The sequence below is a fragment of the Dysidea avara genome, chromosome 4 (genome assembly GCF_963678975.1).
Source record: "Dysidea avara chromosome 4, odDysAvar1.4, whole genome shotgun sequence".
Lineage (NCBI taxonomy): Eukaryota > Metazoa > Porifera > Demospongiae > Dictyoceratida > Dysideidae > Dysidea > Dysidea avara.
In genome coordinates, this window is record NC_089275.1 from 49,313,147 (window position 1) to 49,330,293 (window position 17,147).

At 37.4% G+C, this 17,147-nt stretch overlaps 1 protein-coding gene across 2 annotated transcripts in view; it reads left to right on the plus strand.

Moving 5' to 3' along the window:
• The first annotated feature begins 1,638 nt into the window (after nucleotides 1-1,638).
• LOC136252620 (protein NLRC5-like) overlaps nucleotides 1,639-17,147 on the plus strand; it is a 34,685-nt gene continuing 19,176 nt past the window's right edge. Inside the window, exons 1-2 of one of the 2 annotated variants that reach the window (XR_010699738.1) lie at nucleotides 1,639-1,754; nucleotides 8,892-9,521. The gene's annotated coding sequence lies outside the window, so the exon portion shown is untranslated. Of the gene's footprint in view, nucleotides 1,755-8,891; nucleotides 9,522-17,147 lie in introns of those variants that run through there. The other variant, XM_066045131.1, reaches the window with a different exon arrangement.

Consider the following 17,147-nt stretch of genomic DNA (forward strand, 5'->3'; position numbering starts at 1 on the left):
AAAGTAAAAATCGAATCAAGCAATCAAAATCGAATCAAGTGATCAAGACATGCTAGAAAGCTAGGTAGAAAACAAAATAAGAATTTACAAAGCTGTGTTAAAATTATCAAGCAATCAAGTTCCTTAATCCATTTTCAGGCGAAATCAAGCAATCAAGGTAGATCAAAAATTTTGATCCCGGTTGCAGATGGTTCTACCAGCCCATGTATGGACTCCCCATACCAGATGTGCAATAAATAAGCTAGAGAGTGTACAGAGACGTGCTGCGCGATTTGTAATGTCGAATTATTCTCGGACAAGTAGTGTCACCGATATGCTCAACTCACTGAACTGGAACAGTGTGGAAACTCGAATTAAAGAACTACGTTTGCATACCCTCTATAAAATCATCTATGAATGTGTAAATTTATTACTTCCAAGTTATCCTACACAAGCCACAAGGGGCAATCACTTAAAGTTCATTCAACCATCTACCAGGATTGACGCATACAAGGTTTCTATCCTAATGTCATACAGTTATGGAATAATTTTACCTGATTATATAGTATCAGCACAATCTCTTGACTTTTTCAAAGTGTTACTCACAAATTATATTAATTAATTATGACATATTGTATTATACTCATGCATATGAGGTTCACAATAATAATTGGTAGTGCATGGCTACCCCTAGTAAACTTATCCAAAATATTACATACCCACATACAAGACACCGTATACGGTATAGTACATTCACAAAACACATGCAAAACTTGGGAAAACATAGCTATCAAAACAATAATAACGGAAAGATTATTAGACAATAATAACACCATCTTACTGTACCATTGAGCTGTTACTGTATGTTACTGTATCTCGCTCGCTTCACTCAAGAACATACTAGTCTCGCGTGGCCATACCACTTTTCGAGACTAAGAACCGAGGGGTCCGTCACTGGCAGGAATATCGTCGAACATCAGAACTGAAATATGGAATATGGAATATATTCAAATCATATTTCCGTATATGTACGTGTATTTTCGTATATTGTTCTTATCACGTGATATAAAATTACATCATTTAATTATCTGCGGTGGGCGTCAATTATATCAAACTTCTTGTTCTCCTCAAGGTTATTCCACTGCTTGATGGTTCGCGGAAAGTAGCTGTAGCTCTGTTGGTAAGCAGTTGTTTTGGCTGGAGGGGTTATACTTACATTCGTCTTGGCCAGCTCAGTTACTGATTGAGTCTATATAAAATGGCCCGCTCCTCGCTGCATGGCTCCATTGCAACATGCCGGCTAACCATCATTGCTCGTACTGCGTAATCCTCGGCGTAATCGTCCCAACTGTGTGAAAAGCACTTCATTTGATATGAACCAGTAGCCTAAATAAATAATACATGGATGGAATGTAGAGGAATATTCAGGAATATTGAGGAATCCAATTGAATTATGGAATATGCAAGAATATCGCGAATATTTGAAATATAATCTGAAATATGCAGGAATATGGAATATCATGGAATACAATGCCCATATTCCGAATATCGTCGATGATTTCGCTAGTGACGGACCCCTCGCTAAGAACATACAGCGTAGTCTCGTCCCCAGCCGCCCACGCGCTTAATCACGCGACACGCGAAGCAAGCGCGTGGGCGGCTGGGACAAGCGCGATTCAAATAAATTCACTCAGTTTACGAAGGCAGAGTGTAAGGATGGAGCCTGCATTTACTACTTGACGTCATTATTTCAGTCCTTCTCTAGCTGCTATCAAGTATGTATTAAAATTTTATGTTACTGCTGATTTCTTGAACCACCCAAGAGTGGGGTTAGCCGCATTCTCATGATCTGACAGCTAGTGCTGCTAACCTAGTGAAGGGAGATATTCCCCTCGGATCCCAGGACATGCAGCGTCTGTAATATCGGGCCCTAGCCTCATGTAATATTATGTCAGTAAATAGTCTGGCCAGACCCACTCTTCTATGGGGTGCCATTTGTGCCAAAATAGTACAAAAACACCTTATTTATAAACTATAACTATACTTTATAAATCAATACACTACTTTATAAAGTATAGACATATACTTTATAAAAAAAATATAAAAAAACTAAAAATTGCTGATGCGAGTGGTTTGCAACTTTTTCTCTCCTCCCCTTGTGTTCGATTCGTTGTTGACTCAAATTGTTGTATTTTGGACTAGTTTGTGAGATTTATCATAGAATTGTTGTTGTTTTACTAGCCCAGTTTGGACTAGCTAGCTCGTGAGATTTGCTTTAGGTCACTTCAACTAAATCTTATGTTTCTCGGGCGAAATTCAGCCAAATAAAGGTCGGTAGGTCGGTAAAATAAAAATAGGCTATTTTGCTAGCTGAAGAGTGATATTGCGAGTCAAACGGTGGCTAAGCTACGTTACGGTTGCTGTATCACTTGTGAGTAGGCAGCTATATGTTGAGATGTTTAGTGATACTTACTTTTTGAGAGCTTAAAGATAAATTTGCAACTCCTTCGTGGCATTATCACTCTTTGCAAGGTGATCACGTGATTAACATAATTATTATATGCTGAAAAATATAGGGTCGCTGAAAAATAGGGTCGGTCGGGCCCGAGAAACAAAAGATTATGGCCTTAATAGACATTACACGATTGGAATGGTTACTGACCCAGGCATGAAGCGTCCAGCCAGCTCACCAGCGAATAAGGAAGACAAGAAAATGACAGATCAATGTTTAGTTTGCCTAGAGCCGGCCACTGACGACGTTTACGAGTGTGCGTGGTGCGAAGGTCATCAACACAGCCAGTGTACCAAGATAAGTGTTGATCAGTGTAATGTGTTGAGTGGCCTTGTGAAAAACATCGTATTTTTTTGTTCAACCTGTCTACAAAGTTTGCCCCATGCTTTACAAAGCTATGATTATCATGGTTTTGTTGACTCAAGGTTAGAGAGTATGGAAAATCGACTGTCTGCATTGTTTACTGGTGATAAACTTCCTCAGCCACAACCTGTTATACAACAGGAATGTATATCCAAACAGATTGATAACCTCTCACTAAAAATTGCCGATTTATCTGCCAAGCAGCAATCATTACAGCAGTGCGTTCAAACTGTAACATCAAAAATAGAAGAGTCTGCATCTCATATGGAGACAGATTTGCCATTATCAACTCCCGTGACCTCTAGTGGTGCCTTTGATGTTATAGATGAGATGGCAGATAAAGATCGAAGAAAAACAATATTGTGGTGTATAATTTTCCAGAGTTTGCTGACCGAAATACTGATATCAAGTCTTTTAAGGCCTATGTAACACTGTTTTTAAATTGGATGTGGATCTATCTAAGGCAATTCGCTTAGGGCCAAAAATTGCTAATAAGCATAGGCCAATGCTTTTAACTTTTGAAGATGTTAGCGAAAAGATTTATTTGCTCTCTCACTCTCACTTTCTGAAACGTCATGAACAGTATAATAAGGTGTACCTTGTTCCCGACAGAACACAACTTGAGCGCACTAAGCACAAAAGAGTTGTAGAGGAATTGAAGCGAAGAAAAGCTAATGGTGAAACTAACTTGATAATCCGTTATGGTGTTATTACTGAGAGACAACCCCGTCTTAATAAAAATGCTCAAACTGACACTCAACAAGCTAGTCAGTCTTCCTGATGAAAGTTTGGTTGGTACAATAGGTAGCAAAATGTTAAGAGTTTTGTATACAAATGCCGATCAGTTTTTAAATAAACACGATTTTCTTTCAGCTCAAATTACAGGCGATCACCCCCCTGATATAATTATTATTTCTGAAATGCTTCCCAAATCACCAAATTCTATCATTAGCTCGGCCCTGTTTGCACTTCCAGGATATTTCTTTATTTAAATTTTGATCCTGACAATTACAACCCCGCCACTTCTCATATACGTGGAGTAGGAATATTTGTCTCTAAGACGCTACAAGCCTGTCAAGTGTTCTTAACTCATCGGATTTCAAGGATCAAGTGTGGGCTAGGATCCAACTCCGTGGATCTGACTCGTTATTAGTTGGCTGTATATCTCACTTATTAATTTGTGGGGATTTCAATTTTAAAGAAGTAACTTGGTCCGAACTTTCAGGTTCAACCACTCATTCTCATGTAGAACCTTTTCTTGACTCAGTGGATGATCTATTTTTGTTCCAGCATGTTAATGAGCCCACAAGAATCAGACAGGGTGAATCTCCTAGCCTAATAGATTTAGTATTTACAAATGAATAGGACTTGGTCAGTAATTTGTCATATCTTCCACCCTTGGGAAATAGTGACCATATCTGCATACAATTTGATTTAACATGTTACTCAGAGCCCAAGAAGACAGACAATTTCAAATATAACACAAGAGCCGCAAATATTGATCTAATGAAGCAAACTCTTGGTGATGTTGACTGAATATCCATACTGGACCCCCTTGATATGAATGATGCTTGGTTGCAATTTAAGTCTATTTTTCAAAATACTATTGACCAGTGTGTTCCTACTTATAAACCCAAGGAAAAGAAAAGTTTGTATAGTAACTCTGAAGTATTTAATTTGAAAAGGAGGAAGAATCATCTTTGGAAAAGGTATCTCTCAATTCGTTCTGCTGCAGATCTTTCAAATTTTAAATCAGTTAATAACCAGCTTAGGAGCTTAACTCGTAACCTCAGAAAAGACTATGAAAAGCGACTATCCCAAGGTGTGAAATCTAGACCTAAAGCGTTTTGGCAATATGTTAATTCAAGGACAAAAATACGCCATGTATTACTGAACTGCTTTCTGCCGATGGTTCTGCAATACACTCCGATACCGAAATGGCTACCCTTTTTAATGAATATTTCTCCAACATGTTTACCTGTGAAAACACCACAACTATTCCTACAGTTGATCCAACCAGTTCCCCTCTTCTTAATGATTCCATTGAGATTACTCCTACAGTTGTATTCAATAAGCTTGTGGCTCTGCAAAGTAACAAATCTCCTGAACCTGATGGGTGGCCTATATCTGTTATTAAATCTGTGAGTGGATTTATTTCTGTGCCACTATCTATCTTGTTCAATAAGTCACTAAACAGTGGTATTTTACCACCAGATTGGAAGTGTGCCAATGTAACACCCATTCACAAAAAGGGTGCACGGAATCTAGCCTGTAATTATTGACCGGTTATAGTCTTACTTCTATTTTCAGCAAGTTAATGGACAAGGATAATATCCTAAATCACTTATCTACAAACAACCTACTGTCCCCTTACCAATTTGGCTTTATACCAGGGAGATCATGCTCCACACAATTACTTCTGTTATTGGATTATTTAACTTGTCATTTAGATAGTGGATATTCTATTGATGTAATCTATTTGGACTTTCAAAAAGCCTTTGACACTGTACCGCACCAACATTTATTACAAAAATTAACATCATTTGGTATTCATGGTAATATCTTGAAATGGATTGAAAGCTTTTTGTCTAACAGAAAACAACGAGTTGTACTAAATGGTCATCAGTCTTGTTCCATACCAGTTACTGGTGGTGTGCCCCAAGGCTTCGTGCTTGGGCCTCTACTATTTACAATGTCTGTGAATGAGATACCATCAATTGTGTCAAGCCCTGTTCTAATGTTTGCTGATGACACGAAAATTTTTCATGTCATTAGAAATGACACGAAAAATGTTACAGAATGACTTGGATCTACTCCACAGATGGTCACAACAGTGGCAATTGTTTCCAAATGCAAAGCATCTTCACTTTGGCCCAGCTCACCACCATGGCCCTTACTATCTCAATGGAACACTAATTGAACTCGATACATCACACAGCGGCCTTGGTATTCTTTTTGACAGCCAACTAAAATTTCATGACCACACTGCTCAAGTCACCACCAAAGCTAACCGAGTACTTGGATTGATTAAAAAATCTTTTGATTATCTTGACCCTATCATGCTAACACAATTGTTCAGTACATTAGTTTGACCAATGTTAGAATATAACAATGTTATCTGGGGACCTCATTACGCCCTTGATCAGAGAAAGATAGAGAAGGTACAATGAAGAGCTACCTGTCTTCTCCCACTACAGGATAAATCCTATTCTGAGAGGTTGACACTATTATCATTACCATCACTCCAATACAGACGTCTGAGAGGTGACCTAATTTTCCTTTATAAAATTCTTAATAACTACTTCAACACAGATTTTACTAATTGATATACTTTCTCAAATACCACCTGCACCAGGGGGCATCAGTTCAAGTTGTTTAAGGAACGGTCAAGATTGTTGTGTAGATCAAATTAATTTATTAATAGGATCACCAATGATTGGAATAGCTTACCTTCTTATGTTGTAAATAGTACTTCAATTAATACTTTTAAATCGTTGTTAGACAGTTATTTACTAGATTCAAGATTTATTTTTGTATAATACTTTGCATTGATCGGGTACACAGGCTATGCCTTTACCTGTATTTAATCATAATAATTATAATCAAATCATACACATATTTTATAAATCATAGACATATATTTTATAAATCATACATATACTAACCATACACATAATTTGTAAATTATTAACATACTTTATAAACATGATTTATTAGGCATTTAGTATTTCAATAAGTAATCACGAACACATGATAGCTAGCTATTATCGCTTGGTAACGATTGTCAGTAATCGATAAAGTAATTTTGTGCACGTGTAGAATAAATCTTCACATGTGCAGCTTTTAAAGCGGGTCACATGCACAAGCTTTGGAACAAGCGTTTTTAACATTCGCTGGGGCTACAGCGCAGAACCAACTACGTCACAGCAATGTGTACCACAGATTGGATCCATGGTCCAACAGTCAACCTCGACTCTGAGGTCCACCTCACTCGGCCATATTGAGTTGCTTCCGATGCTTCCACAACCACTTTCTCTCCGGCTCTTACTTTGTCACCAAGGTATTTAACCAAGTTGTTAGCTGGATGTGTTACTTTCGGAGTTGCCTGCTTGAGGCAAGTCAATTAACTAACCCAAATTGGGTTGAATGGAATGTAAAGTGTTACTTATAGTATTATTGTTTTTTATTATTAGCTATTTCCGGGCTAGATGGACTGCCCTTGCCACCACCCCCAGCACACTGTAAAAACGATTTTGTCATTTTAACAAATTGTTGGTTACCACTGTTTCGTAACTTCTTGTTTATACAATTTTTTTGCATCCTAACAGCTAATTATGAAACGGTGATAACGAACAATTTGTTAAAATGACAAAATTATTTTTACAGTGCACTAGTTGGCATGTGCTGAACAACTAAGAGACAGAAGGTTGGACTCAGTAGTCCCTGTTTTCATCACAGTGGCCCATCTCTGGAGAGATGTCAGCAGATCGTAGCAAGATGGACCTGCTACCACGGATACACACTGTTGTCGAGCGCAACAGAGAAAAGGACAGTGTGCAGGCCAGAGTATGGCTGTATGCAGTTGAATCTCAATGAGACAGTAGGTCAGCCAAACGTCTATAGAAAACTATGGCTTCCTTTCCCATTCTCCAGCAGTGGGGATAAAAGAAGCCCGCTCTATTGCTCTGAAGAAGGGTAGCTAACACAAAAGGCTAGATAGCCTGTACAAGATAGTCCCCAACACAGAACATGCATACACACATACAGTTTATATCTGTTTATGATTACTGCAGGGGCATACGCAGTAATTTTGAAAAGGATTTCCACTACAGTTAAGTGACTGTTACACTATATTACCTGACTGCTTTATTAGATTATCTCAATCTTTTCACCAAAATCATAATTCAGAGCAATGTCGCAGGTGTTGCTATCATGTTAGAAACTATTATTTAACTAAGTAAATGTCCTGTTCCATGATAGATTTCAGATTCTGGAAACCTGAAGTTTCAATTTCTTTATGTTTCAAGTACTGTGTAAAATCCAAAGGGGTTTCCTGAAACCCCCTCGGTACATCCCTGTTACTGGGCAATCAGCACAGCTGGTGTGCCCAAGAAAAAAGGAAATTACAGTGTTAGGTACAATTATATAATTATTATTAGACACAAACAAATACAAAACAAAATAAACTACTTACGCTAACTAGCTATATTTAACAATCACACAAAAGACCACATAATTACAAACTAAATGCTTAAGCCTATACGTAAAACTTCCTGCAGTCAGCTGAGACAAAAATGTCAATGGTATACAGTTCCATAACATTGGTGCAGTCACAAAAAAGGAATGCGTGGCCAAAATGAGTTGATAGTTAATAGCACTAGGTTCATGGCTGTTCTCTTATGAAAGGTGTAGTAGAGAGTCCAAATAGATAATTTTCAATGAGCTTTGGGCAAGGGCCATCGCAGTTCGCAATAGAAGATATGGACCATTTTGGCATGGCCTGATTATGGAGTTCTTGTACACAAACATTTGACTACTTTTCAAGTCTCTCTGCAATGGCCCTAAGTAGTAACATACATTATTAGTAGTTTGGAGTATGCATGTTCTTTCTACAACTATCCAGAGCCAAACTTGAATACATTATATGCTTTTGCCTCATTTTACCTCTTTATGCTTTTATTTTGGCAAACAATGGTCTAATTGGTATAAGCTACACCTCACATCAGAGATGATGGACAATGATGTTGAATGTGAAATTTGGTCAATTTTTCAAGGAACAATGCAAAATGATCCCAATTTTTCATTTCTGTACCTGCAAGTGACAGGTGCTGGTGCAAAATCATTAACCATACCATCACAAAGCTCATCTTTTAATGGACTCCACAGCAGGTGGCTCGCCTCCCTAGCCAGTTGGGCACAATTTATATATGGGCACAAGCTGACCTTCACTACACCACTGAAGAGGGGTAGAGATGTACACATATATTTTAATTTGCAGACTGATTACATAATTAATTTTTTTGTTATCTTCATGTAGGGTGATCAAGGGGATATTGAAGTGAACAGTCCTGTGGAAACTTACTCTGCATCAACGCCACAATCCCCATCACAAATACCACAATCTCCAACACCAACCTCTATGTCACCATTTGTACCTTTTTCACCAGTACCACTGCTGCCACCTCTACTGATACAATGATATACTCAACAGGGAACCATAGAAGGGCCTATTGATAGTGCTGTTATAAAGCATGTGATTCAGCAACATCATTTACGCGCAATAAAATCTTCAAATGATGAGGATGTTCAAAGGATCAATATCAGAAGATCACAAGTGTATTCTGATGCCCTGTGACATTTTCAAAGAAGGCGTTTGATGAAGAGAAATTATTGAAAGCATGCTTCATAAGACAAGAAGCAGTTGATCTGAGAATCCTATTTCATGATGTCATGGCTGTTGCTAACAACACTTACTATACTGTTGGAAAATGCTTTCAACATTTTCAACTCACGGGGGTATGGAGAAGTTTAACAGAAATACTCTAAGACAAGTTACATTTCTTAAATTAGGTGTTAAGTATATAAAATTGTATACATTGTTACGACATATAATACAATATCAATTATAGGTGACATGTGTTACTGTTGATTTGTAAAATTAATGTCGTCCTAGTATATACATTGCTCATAAAATTGTTTTTCAAAATCTGTACAACCTGTTCCAGGGTAATAAGCTCATTAACAACCTGTTTGCATTTTTCTTTTTTTTTTAACAGTACAGTTGTATCAGTGGCTAAAAGGACATACAAAAAACCATGCCAACAAGTATGAATTTATATCTACAAGGTCCATCTCCTCTGGAATTAAATCTTGTAGTCTGCTTGTTAATCCAGATTGCTCTTGAGGCATGATACTGCACTCAGTGGCCTGTAAACCATCTAGGTACAATTGCATGGGAGTCATGTCGCCCTCAGTTGACCGCAGAGTTCCAGCCACCTTGATGAAAGTCAGCCAATGCTTTGTTTATTTGAGTTGAAATTAAAACTAGTCAACATCAATACTACACCACAGGCAATAACGTAGCTAGATACCTTGTTGAGATGTCCGAATCTTGCTTTGAGGAGTAGGAGCTGGAGCCAAGACAACTGGTGGCATCACATGGATGCTTGCGGAGGAAGCCACACTGTTGTAGCTACTCTAGATGTGTACGTTTTGTACTCGGTTCTGTGCTATTACCCCAGCAAATGTTAAAAACACTTGTTCCAAAGCTTGTGATAACCCGGTACGACTTCCGCCATCCTGCTTTCGGTTGCACGTGCGAGGATTTATTCTACACGTGCACAAAGGTATCAATTATTGACAATCATTACCAAACAATAATATCCTATTGACAAAGTATGAAATATTAAATGCCTAATAAATCATGTTTATAAAGTATGTTAATAATTTACAAATTACGTGTATGGTTTATAAAGTATATGTATGATTTATAAAGTATGTGTATGATTTATAAAGTATATGTCTATGATTTATAAAGTATATGTCTATACTTTATAAAGTAGTGTATTGATTTATAAAGTATAATTATAGTTTATAAATAAGGTGTTTTTGTACTATTTTGGCACAAATGGCACCCCATACTCTTTGCGTAGTCTTGTGCCCAGCCGGGCTCGCGCTAATGTGCAAACACTTTGATCCCGGTTGTTAGACAATAATAACACAAACTTACTGTACCATTGAGCTGTTACTGTATCTCGCTTGCTGTATCTCGCTCGCTTCGCAGATGATTTTATAGAGGGTATGCAAACGTAGTTCTTTAATTCGAGTTTCGACACCGTTCCAGTTCAGTGAGTTGAGCATAGAGCTTTTCCATCTCCTTGACGCCAAAATTGGTGCCGTAATTTTTTGTTTATTACACCGTATTTCGGCCATATTTATGAACACCAGTACAAGGGGATGACACACAGGCACTCACTGTAGGTAGATCTGCGACTGCGGTCTAAGTCAAAGGTCAAGGCCACCAAAATCGTGCCATTCAACGGTCAAGGGTAAAAGCTTCAAACCCACAATCAAAAAGTGCTGAAATAAAATCCATGTCTCATACATCTGATTTAAGCTATAGCAGCCAATTTGATTCTTCTCCTGGCCCCTGTACTTTTGATAACTCTGATTCCCCTGAAATTAGTTTTAAACTATCATGGCTTGCCATTGCTAATTTTTGTAGTGTTAGAAACAAACAAGCTGAATTGGAATTGTTTCTAGATAATCAAGATATTCACTTAATAATAGGAACTGAATCGCACTTAAACGATACAATTTTTGATTCAAAAGTTTTCCCCAGAAATTATTCTGTATTCAGGAAGGATAGAAATATTCATGGAGGAGGAGCATTTATCCTAGTTGAAAAATCCATACCATCATCAATTCTAGAGATAGACTCAACTTGTGAAGTTATCTGGGTCCTTTTACATCTCCAACATTCTCATGACATCATCCTGGGAGCTTTCTATGCTCCTCCAAATTCTCCATCATCTGTATATATGGGATGAGCTCTCTGAAAGCTTAACACAAGTAAGGCAAAATTTCCAACCACAATGATCGTATTGGGAGGTGACTTTAATTGCCCTGGGGTGGATTGGTTGTCTGGTTCACTTATGGACTCTTATGTAACATCAACTTTCCGAGAATCCTTGATAACACTAGCTCATGATTTTATGTTGGAACAAACTGTTAATTTGCCAACCAGAGATAATAACATTTTAGATTTGTGCTTTACCACCCACCCTGACTGTACCCATCAGTGTATAACAGTATCAGGCTTCAGTGACCATGAGGCAGTTATTGTAGAACTGGCCAATCTTCAGGTTGGCCACAAGAATGTTCAGAAGAAAATATACCTTTATAATAGAGCAAACTGGGATATAATTAGGGAAAAGGTCTCTACAGTTTCAGACATGTATTTAACTTTGAATGAAAATAGCTCTAGAACTGTGGAACAAAATTGGAACTTTATTCATGAAAGTATTCTACAAATCATTAAAGACCATATTCCAGCTAAGCAAATATCTACATCAAGTCGCTTACCATGGATGACCTCTCAACTCAAAAGGCTGATTAAAAGAAAACAACGTTTGTATAAGCGAGCTAAAAGATTTAAACGTCCTTCTGATTGGAAAGCATATAAAGACATGCAATGCCAAGTACGATCTGCTTTAAAACAACAAATATCTTATTAGTAGTCTAAACTCAGATTGTGACAATAACAGAAGAAAAACATTTTGGAGGTTTATAAAGTCTCAAAAGCAGGATACAACTGGCATTAGCACATTACAGACACCTACTGATCAAGTAACTACACCCAAAGAAATTGTAGAAACTTTAAATAACCAGTTTAAATCTGTCTTTACAGAAGAGGACTTGGAAAGCATCCCTGAAATGCCAGCGTCCTCATATCCATCTATAAACAACATTGATATATCACCAAATGGGGTTTTCAAAATACTGTCTGAGTTGGATCCCTATAAATCCCCTGGCCCTGATGCTATCTCTGGACATTTAGTAAAACAAACTGCTGCTGAAATTACTCTGATGCTGACCCATCTCTTTCAACAATCTTTGTCCACTGGTGTGGTCCCAAGACAATGGAAACTAGTACATGTCACTCTCATTTTCAAATCTGGCAAAAGATCTGTCCCACAAAACTACCAACCAGTATCTCTGACATCAATCATTTGCAAAGCAATGGAACATATACTCACAAGTCAAATTATAAAACACTTGGAAGCTCATGATATCTTAGTCCCCTGTCAATTCGGCTTTAGATCAAGGCATTCCTGTGAATCGCAGCTGCTTACTGTTACTGATTACTTTGCAAAAGCATTGAATAATAAACTCCAAGTAGATGTTGGTATACTATACTTGTCCAAAGCATTTCATAAAGTTCCACATAAAAGACTGCTAAGCAAAATTGAATTCTATGGCATTAGAGGCAAGATTTTACAATGACTAGAGTCTTTCTTGAGCAATCGCTACCAACAAGTTGTCGTAGATAGTTCCTTTTCTAATCATTGTAAAGTCACATCGGGAGTACCACAAGGTTCAGTTTTGGGTCCTACCTTGTTCTTACTGTACATAAATGATATAACTGAGGGTATTAGTAGCCAAATGAAACTCTTTGCAGATGATTGCTTAATATACAAAGTTATTCACAGGTCAACAGACCATCAAACACTCCAACAAGACTTGACAATACTGTCAAAGTGGGTAGATAAATGGCAAATGGCTTTTAACATCAGCAAATGTAAGATAATGCAAATTTCTAATCACCATAGTAAAAGTTTATTTTCGTATGTAATGAATGGCACCTCACTGGCAGTTACAGAACAACATTTGTATCTTGGAGTAAAGTTACATCACAGACTTTCATGGAAACCACATATAGATTACATCTGCAATAAGGCAAACAGAGCTGTTGGTTTTTTGCGACGAAATCTTCAGCATTGTCCTAGCCATCTACGTGAGCTAGCATATAAACAATTTGTCTTGCCTATTTTAGAGTATTGTTCCCCAATATGGGATCCATATCACCAAACCAACATAAATCAAGTAGAGATGGTCCAACATAGAGCTGCTCGTTTTGTCACAGGTCAACCATGGAGACGAAATAATAGAGACAGCATCACTAACATCCTTGAAAACTTGCAATGGCCTACACTACAAGAACGTCGCAAATCAGCTAGACTAGTTTTACTATATAAAGTACTACATGATTTATTAATTATACCAAACTGTTACCTCCCATTTAAATCTACTGTATTACGGACCCGACACTCACACAACTTTAAACTAGTACCTTACCAACCAAGAATTGATGTATATAAATATTCCTTCCTCCCAAGAACTGTACCAGAATGGAATAGATTAGATGATGAGATTATTGAGACTGACTGTGTTGAAGAATTTAAGCAAAAATTAGCCCCTTCTATGTATATAGTTAAGTAACTTATCATAATTGTACATACTTATATAGTTAAGTAACTAATTGAAATTGTACACATGTAATTGCACATCAGCATTATACCCCTGGAGGGTCCTGCTGATTAACAATAAATAAATAAATAATATCATCGCTAAGTCACCGGTCAAAGGGCGAAAAAGGTTCTTAGTCACAGGTCAAAGCAAAATTTCGGCCGGTCAAGACTTTGACCGCGGTCGCAGATCTACCTACAGCGCGTACCTACTGGTCCCCCTTGCAGTATCGAGCGTTTTATGGGGATATTCTCAACCGCTTTACAGATTAGTGTGCATTTTGTATATGTACCTGATACCAAGCCCATCCACCACAGTTTGGACTGTTAGTTGTTAGCGGTTTACACGGATTGGCTAATTTCAACTTGTCCATAGGCCCATGGCGTACAAAATTGTTCAACAATATGGCCGATGAAAACGGTTGTCAAGGAGATGGAAAAGCTCTATATCAGTGACACTACTTGTCCGAGAATAATTTGGCATTACAAATCGTGCAGCACATCTCTGTACACTCTCTAGCTTATTTATTGCACATCTGGTATGGGGAGTCCATACATGGGCTGGTAGAACCATCTGCAACTGGGATCAAAATTTTTGTTTGCACATTATTGATTGATTGATTGACTGATTATAACTTTACAGTACTGCATACAAGTATAGAATAAGAGATGTACAATTAATAAAATCTTCAGGGTACAGTACTGATGGTCTGCTAGCTCAAGGCTACCAGCCATTAAAAATAATTTATACTTACCGTATTACATTACTTATAAAAATTACATTACTTATAAAAATTACATTACTTATACTTAAAGAGTTACATTAAAGGGGAACGGGGTGTGTTGGAACATCTACTACATGGGCATAAAAAATGAAATGTACAAGGGTTGTCATGTCTAAAGTTTAATTAAAAATGTGACCATAGAAACTTATATATCCTTGTCTTATTCATTTTAATAGATAAAGATAAGTCAATAGGTGGTAGGGCATTCCACAATCGAGGGATTCTATTGAAGAAAAAATGTCTACCCGCATTATTATTGTTTCTAACATGGATCATTTTACCACTTGAGGAGGACCTGGTATTTCCATCAGCAAAAGTTATGTAGTCTGTGATATTAAAAGAGGGAGAGGGATACTTGAGTGATTTTAGCGTAAACACTAGTTCGTTAAGCTCAAAGGTGTACATTAAAGGTAGTAGGTTAAGTTGTTTGAGTCTATCAAAGTAATCAGAACTGTAGACATTTAAAATAAACTTTGTTGCTCTCCTCTGGATCTGTTCAATAAGTGATGTCCTTGATAAGGTTAGGCCTCCAAATCACTGAACAGTATGTAACTTGCGATCTCACTAAAGAAATACACAAAGTTCTCTTGGCTGTCACTGTTTGATGCCTGCTGAAGCTGCGACGGAGCAGTCCTAGCATTCTGTAGGTCTTAGGAATTATGTTTTTGTAGTGTTGATCCCAAGATAGGTCTGATGATATTTAGGGCTGCACCGATTCCACTTTTTACCAATACTTCAAATACCAAGTACTCAGCTGGGAAGTATCTGCAAGTACAAGTACCGATACCAAGTACCTTAAAGTAGCTACTTCATAGTGCACACATTTATTATATAGTGCATTTCATGGCATTCTTGTACATGTTTTCAGTATGGTTCATGTTTATAATGAAGTAGCCAATCAAGATTCACAAAGAAAGAAGTCACTGAAATGCAAACCAGTGGATATTCCAGTATTCTGGAGAAGTGTAGATAATATCTTATTCTAATACTGAAACAGTCACTTCTACCTGATTGCTCTATTAGAGTTATTGACTGTTCTATTAGAGTATATCGATCTTTTTCTCAGTAAAGCGTTTTCACACGTAGGTTTCAGCATAGATCAGTAATTTTGCTGGTAGTTAGCTGTTAGTGTTATACTTGATGCTTTTTAGGCATCCACTGTGCTAGTAAAATAAGCAAGTAAACGAACGTTATTTTATTCTCCATGCACGTGATAAGAATCGGTATCTGCAACAATATTATGGCCGATTCCGATACTTCATGAAAACAGCAGTATCGGCCCGATACCGAAACCGATACTAGAATCGGTGCAGCCCTAAATTATAATACCAAGATCTTTATGTGAACTATTTGTTAAAACCTGTGTGTCAGCTATTTTGTAATTAGTGATGACTTTTGCATTAATACTAAGGTGGACACTCTTTTTTGGATTAAAGAACATGTTATATCTCGTACTCCACTAAGTTGCTGAGTCTAAATTGTTTTGAAATGCTGAAATATCTCCAGGACTACAAACGGTGTTATACATCTTGGTGTCGTCAATGAATAGTAAAGTTTTACTGATGGTAACACAAGATGGTAAATCATTCATGTAAATAATGAAGAGTAGGGGTCCCAAAGTACTCCCTTGGGGAACCCCAGATAGAACCGGCAAGGGGGCAGATAATGACTGATTAATGCGAACATGTTGAATTCTACCTAATAAGTAGCTCCTGAAACACTTCCACAATTTGCCCCGAATGCCAATACTATATAGCTTGCAAAGTAACTTGTCATGGGGAATACTGTCAAAAGCTTTCTTTATATCCAAGTAGCTAGATGACATCAATTTGCTGGTTATGGTTGTTGTGCACAAAGTTTAAAAATATTAGTAATTGCTGAAGAGTTGACATGCCCCTGAGGGCACCAAATTGGACCAAAGGAATAGATTCAGATAAAAAATTGATAATTTTATCATATACAAGTTCTTCAAGTACTTTAGATACATTGCATAAAAGTGAAATAGGCCTATAGTTGTTGACTAAGTTCTTTTCTCCGGATTTGAATACTGGAATAATTATGTGAGTTGCCCATTCAGTTGGTATTACACATTGCTTTAGACACTTTTTAAACAACAGGTGGAGGGGAAAACATAGCAACAAAGCACAATTCTTGAGTATCCCTGTGGCCTTTGTGACATCTAAACTGGCAAGGATGTTGTAAACTTCGTACTGGGTAAAATCCAGTTCTGTAAGCGGTGTAAGCACATCAGAAGTAAGGTCGTCAATATTATTTGGGTCGATGGAGCTTTGAGTAAAGACTGAGTAAAAGAACTCATTAAACAAGTTGGCATTCTCCTCATCACAACTCCCACATTGGGTATTGAAATACAGCAATTCAGGTATGGATCTTGTTTTTGTGGTGTTACGAATGTATCGATATATCATGTAGTTTTTCCGTTTTGAAAAATCGTTAAATTTTCAAAGTTAACTTGAGCCGTGA